The sequence below is a fragment of the Ranitomeya variabilis genome, chromosome 6, assembly GCF_051348905.1.
Source record: "Ranitomeya variabilis isolate aRanVar5 chromosome 6, aRanVar5.hap1, whole genome shotgun sequence".
Taxonomy (NCBI): Eukaryota; Metazoa; Chordata; class Amphibia; order Anura; family Dendrobatidae; genus Ranitomeya; species Ranitomeya variabilis.
The window spans coordinates 545896363-545911994 of NC_135237.1; positions in this window are offsets into that span (position 1 = coordinate 545896363).

Below are 15632 nucleotides of genomic sequence, written 5' to 3' on the forward strand. Positions count from 1 at the left end.
ATGTTACTGGGAGACACACAGAGCTCTGTTATGATCCTAGTGGTAGAAGATCTCAGGAGTTACAGCTAAGTCCGCAAACACAAAAACCAGCTCATAGGGAGGTGGTAACTTGGCTGACCGCATACCTGATCCTAGCACAACAACTAGAAGCAGCCGGGGAACGTACCTACGTTGATTCTAGACGTCTCGCACCAGCCGGAGAACTAACTAACCCTTTCAGAGAAAATAAGACCTCACTTGCCTCAAGAGAAAAGTACCCCAAAGCTATAATACAAGCCCCCAACAAATAATAACGGTGAGGTAAGAAGAAAAGACAAACGTAAGAATGAACTAGATTCAGCAAAGAGAGGCCCACTAATTAATAGCAGAAAATTGGAAGCGGACTTATGCGGTCAGCAAAAACCCTACAAAAATATCCACGCTGAATATCCAAGAACCCCCGCACCGACTAACGGTGTGGGGGGAGAATATCAGCCCCCTTGAGCTTCCAGCAAATTCAGGAATCACATTTTGAACAAGCTGGACAAAAATGAGAGCAATGCAAATAAACAAAAATAAGAAAGCAGAACTTAGCTTATCTTGCAAAAATCAGGAGACCAGGAAACAGGAGAAAACAGACATAGACTGATTACATCGATTCCAGGCACTAGACTGAGTTTCCAGGAAGTCTAAATAGGAACACCCAAGGCCAAACGAACCAGGTGAGTGCCAACCTGGGGAAAGACAATCCAAGTGCCATACCGCTAGTGACCACAAGAGGGAGCCAAGAAGTATAGTTCACAACAGTACCCCCCCTTTAAGGAGGGGTCACCGAACCCTCACCAAGACCACCAGGGCGATCAGGATGAGCAGCGTGAAAGGCACGAACCAAATCGGCCGCATGAACATCAGAGGCGACCACCCAGGAATTATCCTCCTGACCATAGCCCTTCCATTTGACCAGATACTGAAGCCTCCGTCTAGAGAGACGAGAATCCAAGATCTTCTCCACCACGTACTCCAACTCGCCCTCAACCAACACCGGAGCAGGAGGCTCAACAGCAGGAACCACAGGCACAACGTACCGCCGTAACAAAGACCTATGGAACACATTGTGAATGGCAAACGACACCGGAAGATCCAAACGAAAAGACACCGGGTTAAGGACTTCCAAAATTTTATAAGGACCAATAAAGCGAGGCTTAAACTTAGGAGAGGAAACCTTCAGAGGGACATACCGAGAAGACAACCAAACCAAATCCCCAACAAGAAGTCGGGGACCCACACCGCGGCGGCGGTTGGCAAAACGCTGAGCCTTCTCCTGTGACAACTTTAAGTTGTCCACCACATGATTCCAAATCCGCTGCAACCTATCCTCCACGGAATCCACCCCAGGACAGTCAGAAGGCTCAACATGACCCGAGGAAAAACGAGGATGAAAACCAGAGTTGCAGAAAAATGGTGAAACCAAAGTAGCGGAACTAGCCCGATTATTGAGGGCAAACTCAGCCAATGGCAAGAAGGTCACCCAATCATCCTGATCCGCAGAAACAAAACATCTCAAATAAGCCTCCAGCGTCTGATTAGTTCGCTCCGTTTGGCCATTAGTCTGAGGATGAAAGGCAGATGAAAATGACAAATCGATGCCCATCCTAGCACAAAAGGATCGCCAGAATCTGGACACAAACTGGGATCCTCTGTCAGACACGATATTCTCAGGAATGCCGTGCAAACGAACCACATTCTGAAAGAACAAAGGAACCAAATCGGAAGAGGAAGGCAACTTAGGCAAGGGCACCAAATGGACCATCTTGGAAAAACGATCACAGACCACCCAGATGACAGACATTCCTTGAGACACAGGAAGATCTGAAATGAAATCCATGGAAATGTGCGTCCAAGGCCTCTTCGGGACGGGCAAGGGCAAAAGTAACCCGCTGGCACGAGAACAGCAAGGCTTAGCCCGAGCACAAATCCCACAGGACTGCACAAAAGATCGCACATCCCGCGACAGGGACGGCCACCAAAAGGACCTAGCCACCAAATCTCTGGTACCAAAAATCCCAGGATGCCCTGCCAACACCGAGGAATGAACCTCGGAAATAACTCTACTGGTCCATTTATCAGGAACAAACAGTCTGTCAGGTGGGCAAGAGTCAGGTCTACCAGCCTGAAATCTCTGCAACACACGTCGCAAATCAGGAGAAATGGCCGAGAAGATTACTCCCTCTTTAGGAATACCCGCTGGCTCTGCGACTCCAGGAGAGTCAGGCACAAAACTCCTAGAAAGAGCATCAGCCTTCACATTCTTTGAACCAGGCAGGTACGAGACCACAAAGTCAAAATGGGAGAAAAACAACGACCAACGAGCCTGTCTAGGATTCAGGCGTTTAGCGGACTCGAGGTACATCAGATTTTTATGATCAGTCAAGACCACCACACGATGCTTAGCTCCCTCGAGCCAATGACGCCACTCCTCAAATGCCCACTTCATAGCCAACAACTCCCGATTACCAACATCATAGTTCCGCTCAGCAGGCGAAAATTTCCTAGAAAAAAAAGCACATGGTCTCATCACAGAGCAACCAGAGCCTTTCTGCGACAAAACAGCCCCTGCACCGATCCCAGAAGCATCCACTTCAACCTGAAAGGGAAGTGAGACATCAGGCTGGCACAAAACAGGCGCCGAAGTAAACCGGCGCTTCAGCTCCCGGAAGGCCTCCACGGCTGCAGGAGCCCAATTAGCAACATCAGAAACTTTCTTGGTCATATCCGTCAAAGGTTTAACAACGCTAGAAAAGTTAGCAATAAAACGACGGTAGAAATTAGCAAAATCCAAGAACTTCTGAAGACTCTTAACAGACGTGGGTTGAGTCCAATCATGAATAGCTCGGACCTTAACTGGGTCCATCTCCACAGTAGAAGGGGAGAAAATAAAACCCAAAAAGGAAACCTTCTGCACTCCAAAGAGACACTTTGAGCCCTTCACAAACAAAGCATTATCACGCAAAACCTGAAACACCATCCTGACCTGCTTTACATGAGAATCCCAATCATCAGAAAAAACCAGAATATCATCCAGATAAACAATCATAAATTTATCCAGATACTTCCGGAAGATGTCATGCATAAAGGACTGAAACACTGAAGGAGCATTAGAGAGCCCAAAAGGCATCACCAAGTACTCAAAATGACCTTCGGGCGTATTAAACGCAGTTTTCCATTCATCTCCCTGCTTAATGCGCACAAGGTTGTACGCACCACGAAGATCTATCTTGGTGAACCAACTGGCACCCTTAATCCGAGCAAACAAGTCCGACAATAGTGGCAAAGGATACTGAAATTTAACCGTGATTTTATTCAGAAGCCGATAGTCTATACAAGGTCTCAAAGACCCGTCTTTCTTGGCCACAAAAAAGAATCCCGCACCAAGAGGGGAAGAGGATGGACGAATATGTCCCTTCTCCAAAGACTCCTTTATATAAGAACGCATCGCGGCATGCTCAGGTACAGATAGATTAAATAATCGTCCCTTAGGAAATTTACTACAAGGAATCAAATCTATAGCGCAGTCACAGTCTCTATGAGGAGGAAGAGCACTGGACCTGGACTCACTGAATACATCCTGATAGTCCAACAAATACTCAGGAACTTCAGAAGGAGTAGAAGAAGCAATAGACACCGACGGGGAATCGCAATGAATTCCCTGACAACCCCAACTTGACACAGACATAGCCCTCCAATCCAAAACTGGATTATGGGCCTGTAACCATGGCAGACCTAAAACGACCAAATCATGCATTTTATGCAGAACAAGAAAACGAATCACCTCCCGATGTTCAGGAGTCATGCACATGGTCACTTGTGTCCAATACTGCGGTTTATTCTCCGCCAATGGCGTAGCATCAATTCCTTTAAGAGGAATAGGATTTTCTAAAGGCTCCAGGACAAAACCACAGTGCTTGGCAAACGACAAGTCCATAAGACTCAGGGCAGCACCTGAATCCACAAATGCCATAACAGGGTAGGAAGACAATGAGCAAATTAAAGTCACAGACAAAATAAACTTAGGCTGCAAATTACCAATGGCGACAGGACTAACAACCTTTGTTAGGCGTTTAGAACATGCTGAGATAACATGTGTAGAATCACCACAGTAAAAACACAACCCATTCTGACGTCTATGATTTTGCCATTCGGTTCTAGTCAGGATTCTATCACATTGCATTAAATCAGGTGTTTGTTCAGACAACACCACAAGAGGATTAGCGGATTTGCGCTCCCGCAAACGCCGATCAATCTGAATGGCCAGAGCCATAGAATCATTCAGACTTGTAGGAATGGGAAAACCCACCATCACATTCTTAATGGCTTCAGAAAGACCATTTCTGAAATTTGCGGCCAGAGCACACTCATTCCATAGAGTAAGCACGGACCATTTACGAAATTTTTGGCAATACACTTCAGCTTCATCCTGGCCCTGAGAGATAGCCAGCAACGCTTTTTCTGCCTGAATTTCAAGATTTGGCTCCTCGTAAAGCAATCCGAGCGCCAGAAAAAACGCATCAATATTTGCCAATGCTGGATCTCCTGGCGCCAATGAGAAAGCCCAATCCTGAGGGTCGCCACGCAAGAAGGAGATAACAATTTTAACTTGCTGAGCTGAGTCTCCAGACGAACGAGGTCTCAAAGATAGAAACAATTTACAATTATTCCTAAAATTCCTAAATTTAAATCGATCTCCAGAGAACAGCTCAGGAATAGGTATCTTAGGCTCTGACATAGGACTACTAGTAACAAAATCCTGAATGCCCTGCACTCGTGCAGCAAGCTGATCCACACTAGTAATCAGAGTCTGAACATTCATGTCTGCAGCAGAGCTTCAAGCCACTCAGAGAAAAAGGGGAAGAAGAAAAAAAAATAAAAAAACTCAGAAATTCTTTTCTTTTAATCCCGCTTCTGCAATGCATTAAATATTCACCTTGGCCTGGAATACTGTTATGATCCTAGTGGTAGAGGATCTCAGGAGTTACAGCTAAGTCCAAACACAAAAACCAGCTCACAGGGAGGTGGTAACTTGGCTGACCGCATACCTGATCCTAGCACAACAACTAGAAGCAGCCGGGGAACGTACCTACGTTGATTCTAGACGTCTCGCACCAGCCGGAGAACTAACTAACCCTTTCAGAGAAAATAAGACCTCACTTGCCTCAAGAGAAAAGTACCCCAAAGCTATAATACAAGCCCCCAACAAATAATAACGGTGCGGTAAGAAGAAAAGACAAACGTAAGAATGAACTAGATTCAGCAAAGAGAGGCCCACTAATTAATAGCAGAAAATAGGAAGCGGACTTATGCGGTCAGCAAAAACCCTACAAAAATATCCACGCTGAATATCCAAGAACCCCCGCACCGACTAACGGTGTGGGGGGAGAATATCAGCCCCCTTGAGCTTCCAGCAAATTCAGGAATCACATTTTGAACAAGCTGGACAAAAATGAGAGCAATGCAAATAAACAAAAATAAGAAAGCAGAACTTAGCTTATCTTGCAAAAATCAGGAGACCAGGAAACAGGAGAAAACAGACATAGACTGATTACATCGATTCCAGGCACTAGACTGAGTTTCCAGGAAGTCTAAATAGGAACACCCAAGGCCAAATGAACCAGGTGAGTACCAACCTGGGGAAAGACAATCCAAGTGCCATACCGCTAGTGAGCACAAGAGGGAGCCAAGAAGTATAGTTCACAACAGAGCTCACATCCAGTCTATGTTACTGGGAGACACACAGAGCTCACATCCAGCCTATATTACTGGAAGGGACCCAGAGCTCACATCCAGCCTCTATTACTGAGAGAGACACAGAGCTCACATCCAGCCCATATTACTGGGAGACACACAGAGCTCACATCCAGCCTATTTTACTGGAAGAGAAACAGAGCTCACATCCAGCTTATATTACTGTGAGAGACACAGAGCAGATATCTAGCCTATATTACTGGGAGAGACATAGCTCCCATCCAATGTATATTACTCGGAGAGACACAGAGCTCACATCCAGCCTATACTACTTTGAGAGACACAGCTCACATCCAGCCTATATTACTGGGAGGCACACAGACCTCACATCCAGCCTATATTACTGGGAGAGACACACAGATCTCACATCCAGCCTATATTACTAGGAGAGACACACAGAGCTCACATCCAGCCTATATTACTGGGAGAGACACACAGAGCTCACATCCAGCCTATATTACTGGGGGAGACACAGCTCACATCCAGCCTATATTACTGGGAGACACACAGAGCTCACATCCAGCTAATATTACTGGGAGAGACACAGACCTCACATCCAGCCTATATTACTAGGAGAGACACACAGACCTCACATCCAGCCTTTATTACTGGGAGAGACACACAGAGCTCACATCCAGCCTATATTACTAGGAGAGACACACACACATCACATCCAGCCGATATTACTGGGAGAGACACACAGACCTCACATCCAGCCTATATTACTGGGAGAGGCACACAGAGCTCACATCCAGTCTATATTACTGGGAGAGACACAGAGCTCACATCCATTCTATATTACTAGGAGAGACACAAAGCTCACATCCAGCCTATATTACTGAGAGACACAAAGAGCTCACATCCAACCAATATTACTGGTGTAGCCTATATTATTGGGAGACACACAAAGCTTATATCCTGCCTATATTACTTTGAGATACAAAGCTCACATCCAGCCTATATTACTGGGAGACACACAGAGCTCACATCCAGTCTGTTACTGGGAGAGACACAGAGCTCACATCCTGCCTATATTACTGGGACACATACAGAGCTCACATCCAGCCTTTATTACTGGGAAACAGAGAGAACTCACATCCAGCCTATATTACAGGGAGACATACAGAGCTCACATCCAGCCTCTATTACTGGGATAGACACAAAGAGCTCACATCCAGTCTATGTTACTGGGAGACACACAGAGCTCACATCCAGCCTATATTACTGGAAGGGACCCAGAGCTCACATCCATTCTGTATTACGAGGAGAGACACAGAGCTCCCATCTAGCCTATATTACTGGGAGACACACAGAGATGACATCCAGCCTATTTTACCGGAAGAGAAACAGAGCTCACATCCAGCCTATATTACTGGGAGGGACACAGAGCTCACATCCAGCCTATACTACTTTGAGAGACACAGCTCACATCCAGCCTATATTACTGGGAGAAACACAGAGCTCACATCCAGCCTATATTACTGGGAGAAACACAGAGCTCACATCCAGCATATATTACTGGGAGACACACAGAGCTCACATCCAGCCTATATTACTGGGAGAGACACAGAGCTCACATCCAGCCTATAATACTGGGAGACACAAAGAGCTCACATCCAGCCTATATTACTGGGAGAAACACAGACCACTCACATCCAGCCTATATTACTGGGAGGGACACAGAGCTCACATCCAGCCTATATTACTGGGAGACACACAGAGCTCACATCCAGCCTATATTACTGTGAGACACACAGAGCTCACATCCAGCCTATATTACTGAGAGAAACACAGACCTCACATCCAGCCTATATTACTGGGAGAGACACACAGTGCTCACATCCAGCCTATATTACTGGGAGACACACAGACCTCACATCCAGTCTATATTACTGGGAGAGACACACAGTGCTCACATCCAGCCTATATTACTGGGAGAGACAAACAGACCTCACATCCAGCCTATATTACTGGGACAGACACACAGAGCTCACATTCAGCCTATATTACTGGGAGAGACACAGAGCTCTCATCCAGCCTATATTACTGGGAGAGACACAGAGCTCACATCCAGCCTATATTACTGGGAGAGAGACACAGAGCTCACATCTAACCTATATTACTGGGAGAGACACAGAACTCACATCCAGCCTATAATACTGGGAGACACAAAGAGCTCAAATCCAGCCTATATTACTGGGAGAAACACAGACCACTCACATCCAGCCTATATTACTGGGAGGGACACAGAGCTCACATCCAGCCTATATTACTGGGAGGGACACAGAGCTCACATCCAGCATATATTACTGGGAGACACACAGAGCTCACATCCAGCCTATATTACTGGGAGAGACACAGAGCTCACATCCAGCCTATAATACTGGGAGACACAAAGAGCTCACATCCAGCCTATATTACTGGGAGAAACACAGACCACTCACATCCAGCCTATATTACTGGGAGGGACACAGAGCTCACATCCAGCCTATATTACTGGGAGACACACAGAGCTCACATCCAGCCTATAATACTGTGAGACACACAGAGCTCACATCCAGCCTATATTACTGGGAGAAACACAGACCTCACATCCAGCCTATATTACTGGGAGAGACACACAGTACTCACATCCAGCCTATATTACTGGGAGACACACAGACCTCACATCCAGTCTATATTACTGGGAGAGACACACAGTGCTCACATCCAGCCTATATTACTGGGAGAGACAAACAGACCTCACATCCAGCCTATATTACTGGGACAGACACACAGAGCTCACATTCAGCCTATATTACTGGGAGAGACACAGAGCTCTCATCCAGCCTATATTACTGGGAGAGACACAGAGCTCACATCCAGCCTATATTACTGGGAGAGAGACACAGAGCTCACATCTAACCTATATTACTGGGAGAGACACAGAACTCACATCCAGCCTATAATACTGGGAGACACAAAGAGCTCAAATCCAGCCTATATTACTGGGAGAAACACAGACCACTCACATCCAGCCTATATTACTGGGAGGGACACAGAGCTCGCATCCAGCCTATATTACTGGGAGGGACACAGAGCTCACATCCAGCATATATTACTGGGAGACACACAGAGCTCACATCCAGCCTATATTACTGGGAGAGACACAGAGCTCACATCCAGCCTATAATACTGGGAGACACAAAGAGCTCACATCCAGCCTATATTACTGGGAGAAACACAGACCACTCACATCCAGCCTATATTACTGGGAGGGACACAGAGCTCACATCCAGCCTATATTACTGGGAGACACACAGAGCTCACATCCAGCCTATATTACTGTGAGACACACAGAGCTCACATCCAGCCTATATTACTGGGAGAAACACAGACCTCACATCCGGCCTATATTACTGGGAGAGACACACAGTGCTCACATCCAGCCTATATTACTGGGAGAGACAAACAGACCTCACATCCAGCCTATATTACTGGAACAGACACACAGAGCTCACATTCAGCCTATATTACTGGGAGAGACACAGAGCTCTCATCCAGCCTATATTACTGGGAGGGACACAGAGCTCACATCCAGCCTATATTACTGGGAGAGACACACAGTGCTCACATCCAGCCTATATTACTGGGAGAGACAAACAGACCTCACATCCAGCCTATATTACTGGGACAGACACACAGAGCTCACATTCAGCCTATATTACTGGGAGAAAGACAGACCACTCACATCCAGCCTATATTACTGGGAGGGACACAGAGCTCACATCCAGCCTATATTACTGGGAGGGACACAGAGCTCACATCCAGCATATATTACTGGGAGACACACAGAGCTCACATCCAGCCTATATTACTGGGAGAGACACAGAGCTCACATCCAGCCTATAATACTGGGAGACACAAACAGCTCACATCCAGCCTATATTACTGGGAGAAACACAGACCACTCGCATCCAGCCTATATTACTGGGAGGGACACAGAGCTCACATCCAGTCTATATTACTGGGAGAGACACACAGTGCTCACATCCAGCCTATATTACTGGGAGAGACAAACAGACCTCACATCCAGCCTATATTACTGGGACAGACACACAGAGCTCACTTTCAGCCTATATTACTGGGAGAAACACAGACCACTCACATCCAGCCTATATTACTGGGAGGGACACAGAGCTCACATCCAGCCTATATTACTGGGAGGGACACAGAGCTCACATCCAGCATATATTACTGGGAGACACACAGAGCTCACATCCAGCCTATATTACTGGGAGAGACACAGAGCTCACATCCAGCCGCCTATAATACTGGGAGACACAAAGAGCTCACATCCAGCCTATATTACTGGGAGAAACACAGACCACTCACATCCAGCCTATATTACTGGGAGGGACACAGAGCTCACATCCAGCCTATATTACTGGGAGACACACAGAGCTCACATCCAGCCTATATTACTGTGAGACACACAGAGCTCACATCCAGCCTATATTACTGGGAGAAACACAGACCTCACATCCAGCCTATATTACTGGGAGAGACACACAGTGCTCACATCCAGCCTATATTACTGGGAGACACACAGACCTCACATCCAGTCTATATTACTGAGAGAGACACACAGTGCTCACATCCAGCCTATATTACTGGGAGAGACAAACAGACCTCACATCCAGCCTATATTACTGGGACAGACACACAGAGCTCACATTCAGCCTATATTACTGGGAGAGACACAGAGCTCTCATCCAGCCTATATTACTGGGAGAGACACAGAGCTTACATCCAGCCTATATTACTGGTAGAGACACACAGAGCTCACATCCAGCCTATATTACTGGGAGAGACAAACAGACCTCACATCCAGCCTATATTACTGGGACAGACACACAGAGCTCACATTCAGCCTATATTACTGGGAGAGACACAGAGCTCTCATCCAGCCTATATTACTGGGAGAGACACAGAGCTTACATCCAGCCTATATTACTGGGAGAGACACACAGACCTCACATCCAGCCTATATTACTGGGAGAGACACAGAGCTCTCATCCAGCCTATATTACTGGGAGAGACACAGAGCTTACATCCAGCCTATATTACCGGGAGAGACACAGAGCTCACATCCAGCCTATATTGCTGAGAGAGACACAGAGCTTACATCCAGCCTATATTACCGGGAGAGACACAGAGCTCACATCCAGCCTATATTACTGGGAGAGACACAGAGCTCTCATCCAGCCTATATTACTGGGAGAGACACAGAGCTTACATCCAGCCTATATTACCGGGAGGGACACAGAGCTCACATCCAGCCTATATTACTGGGAGAGACACACAGACCTCACATCCAGCCTATATTACCGGGAGAGACACAGAGCTCACATCCAGCCTATATTACTGAGAGGGACACAGAGCTCACATCCAGCCTATATTACCGGGAGAGACACAGACCTCACATCCAGCCTATATTACTGGGAGAGACACTCAGAGCTCACATCCAGCCTATATTACTGGGAGAGACACAGCTCACTTCCTGCTTGTCCCATGGGGAGGGGGGTCTGCTCTTGATTGATTGACAGTTTAGAGAAGTAAGATGACTTCTCTGCTGGCCCGAAATATATGATTTCCAATGTTGCAAGCAGAGTATTGAAGATGGCTAATGATCCAGAGCAGCCCTTCAAGCTCTATTGGAGAGATTTTGTAAGTGCCGCGTTACCTGCCAAGGAACGAGGCAACCAGTGACCAGTAACCCAGGCAGTGGGCAGTAAACAATTATATAAAAAATCCCAATAAGGACAAAGAGTATGTTTAATAAGTAAGTAAAAGTAAAAAGTTGCCTGTCTTTGCAACCACTTTAATAGAGGAAAGAAGATTGCAGTTTGAAACTCAGTGCAATTCTATGAACTGAAGGTTACTACTAACATATGTAAAAACAAACAAACATTATTTGTATTTCAAAGGTGTCCATAACCATTCAGCCTTAATTAGTTAATTATTAGTCATTTTTATTGCCATGGCTTAAGGTGTACAGATAAGACTATAATACCTATAGCCAATATTAACGGTTAACCTCATTCCTGAGACAGCAAACAACACTCTGTCCCATGAAATCTTTGGTTCATGAGCATTTTGATATTTTATGGCAATGGATGAAAGAAAACGTTTCCTCCATAAATGACTGTGTAAACAGGGATCCAGGAACAGGTTATCTGAGTGCTGCATAAAAGCCTAATTACTGGTTATTGTGCTGTATAGACTAGATCAGTAAACCGAGGTATGAACAAGAGCGCAAGGAGCAGAACATTTCAGGGGTATGCTGACACTTGCATCAATTTCGAGTTAAATGGAACCTGTTACCAGGTTTTCCCAAGATAAACTAAAGCCGCCACCTTTAATTGGCAGTCCATCAACCTGTGTATAACCCACTCCCTGCATATAACAAATAATACCTTTTTATAAGTCACCCTCGCCGTATGCTAACCAGAACAGTCTTGTCTGAAGAGATCCGGTGGTTTAGGGTCTGTGCTACCTGTATCGGCAGAATTGCCATCCTCCTGCTTTGATTGATTTGGATGACACATCCTAAGTCATCCAGAGATCAATGTGAATATCACACCTGCGCAGAAGAAGCTCAAATCTGGGGGTAGTGTCGGAATTGAGAGTGCCAGCCCACAGAGACAATTGAGAAATGGGACGGTGCGTAAGAAAGAAATCCACCCAGCGAAAGGTGTGGCCATGACAGGTCTCAGGAATTGTACTGTGAGCGGGCCATGTTGTGGTTTGAAGGCCCAAGGCTCAATTGGGTCTAGGATCCACGTATCTGGGACTCCCCCAAGGATAATGGCGGTGGACAGCCTAAGTTGCTTCCCCCTTCCTAGTTTTGTTGAGCCCTTTGCGCATTCCCCTCCTGAATGGCAGAGACACTGCATCTGCTGGAGGGTCCTACACCTTCAGTCCAGTGCTGAACCATATCCAGTAAGGGGAATGCCTCTAAAGGATTGTACTCCAGTCCCATGAACTGATGGAGGACCAATGAACTGTGTCCTTGCCAGAAGGACCAATGTTTGGGGGAGGTGGTAAGGATGAGCCGGGTTGAAGGCAGATGGACAGTTTCCATGGACTTTTGGGGCTGCTGTTGTGTTGGTCCGAGGGCCCCTAGTTAAAAAAAACTTTAATTCTATGTTTCAGGGTCCAAACCCAGTGGGACTAGGGTCAGTCTTCCAGGAGTTCTAATGGTCGAGGAAGACCATTGTTAAAGAGCAGAGGAATGTAATGGAGGTGGACTGCTATAGTCACATTCTTTTTCCTGAAGTCCTGCAACCATTTGTAAATACTGTGTAATGTGAATCTTGCTGTAATATGTTATATGGTGTGATGTGTACTGTGATACTGTGATGTAGTGTGAATAGTGGTATGCGTTAGTATTTGTATAGTTTACTATAGGAATGTTTGGAATTAATGTTTATGACTAGCACCCAGTGGAAGGGGCTAGTGTAAGGGAAGGTGACTGCTTCCTGCTGGGAAGACAGATAGGGCCCGGAATGCTGATTGGGCAGACCAAGAGGTCCAGGGTGAACAGTACCACATTTGAGGGTGACCCTGAAAAGGAGAAAACTGAAGAGGAGAGATGTCAAAATCCTGAGCACAAGTGACCTAAGAGAGACAGAGTGCCTTCCTGAGATGGGTCCTAGGAGAGGAGGCCTAGCCACGAGACTCCGAGAGTGTAACGCTGATAGGTAACAGGCCTGAACAGGACTGAGTGACAGGGACTAGTGAAGGGTCCCAAGCAGGAGATCCAAGACACCAGTAGTGGAAGAATTAGGATGTGGAATCCGCTGAACAAGTAAAGGAGACTTGTTAGTAAGGACTGTAGCAGCTGCGTCAGCTGCATCGGCGGTATGTCCGTCCCTGAAATGAAGTGTTACTCAATCCTCATTGGTCTGTTCATTCAAAGCATGGACATGTCGGGTCCTCCAGATTGATAGGCTCTCTTTGCTGCCACTCTCCATTATGGTTACTAGATTATAGCTTTAAAAAGGGATTCATTTTAGCTCCGAATTCTCTTACAGGTGTTTACCATGGGTTTTATAAATTAGGGAACCACTGTAACATTAGTAAAGATAGATGTGGAATACAAAGGCTCAGAAGCTCCCAAATGAGACACAACACTAGAGCCCCAAAATGGTGCCAGGAATGCATGGATGCCCACAGGGGCAGAATGGCTATTCCTGGGCCACCGTGAATTAGGAGGTCGGTAAGGTAGTTGTCCTAATATAATCTCACCAAAAACAGCTGACCTGGCTATTGCTACTCTACTTTTTTCTACTTTGCCTAGATTAGTTTGTACAGTTTTTGTAGGCAGGAACTAGGAACAGAGAAGTTAGTTTTCTCGCATCCTCTGACCCATCTTTGCTCCCTGTGCATAGGGAAGGGTTGTGCAAGTATTACATATTGCGGTACAAACTTATATGTACAGTGGTTCTGACACATGTTCTGTGACAAAGCCATGTCATTTCACGATCAGAAGGAGAGGAATCAGCTTGTGTCTCCAATATTCAACTATTCGCGGACTTTCACTACAATACAGTTATATGAAAAAGTTTGGGCACCCCTATTAATCTTAAGCTTAATGTTTTATAAAAATTGTTTTTTTTGCAACAGCTATTTCAGTTTCATATATCTAATAACTGTTGGACACAGTAATGTTTCTGCCTTGAAATGAGGTTTATTGTACTAACAGAAAATGTGCAATCTGCATTCAAACAAAATTTGACAGGTGCATAAGTATGGGCACCTCACCAGAAAAGTGACATTAATATTTAGTAGATCTTCCTTTTGCAAAAATAACAGCCTCTAGTCGCTTCCTGTAGCTTTTAATGAGTTCCTGGATCCTGGATGAAGGTATTTTTGACCATTCCTCTTTACAAAACAGAGTTTTGCGATATAGGTCTACCATCATCCAACCCACTTTGGCTCCATCTCTCTCATTTCCCACTTTCACATTGGCGGTACGACCATTCCACATCTGCTTCATCGGCGGTGAGAACAGAGCTCTGCAATCTGCTAACCACCACAGTTAGACTACCTCTGTGCACTGCTCTAGGCTGATAATGGTCGGGGCTTGGATTGCTTTCTGTGCCTGTAGGCTTCTTTCAGTGATGTCAGGTTGATGGCTCTTACCCATGTGCCTCCCAAAAGTGCTCCAAATGATCCACTGTGCAACATCTTTGCAGATCTTGCATTTCACAATTCAGCCAGATAGAGTTAATGTTGGGACTAGCCCAAGGTGGAAAGGGTTAATGTTAGGGAAAGTGACGAAGATCCTGTTAGTTTTTCAGATAGGTTTGGGAGTGAAAAGTGAGCAGAGCTGCATGAACGGGTGACTCTAAGTGAGAGGAGACTAAGGACAAGGGATAGCATGATCCTAAAGAAAAATGACTGATGAGACAGAGTGAACTTCCAGAGAAGGGTCCTTTGATAGGATGCTGAGTCATGAACACCAGAGCTTGTAACACATAAGGTAACAAACCTAAGCAGGACTTAGTACAACGGACTAGCGACGGTCCTGAGTGCAATGGTTCCAGGGCGCCTGCTGTGGAAGAAATAGGATGAGGAAGTAAAGTTTGCTGATCAGGACTGTAGGGTTAAAGCTGGGTTATGGCGGAGTAGAGAGAAACAGTGTGCCTCGCTAGCCCTGGGGTAAACTACAGAGGAAGGATACTGTGTGGAACATGCTTCATACTGTAAAGGAAACAATTATAAGACTTTGAACCTGCTATCCCTTGTATGTAACCCTTAATAAGTTACCGTTCAGTTAAGAGTTTATTTTTGGTGGTCTCCCTCTC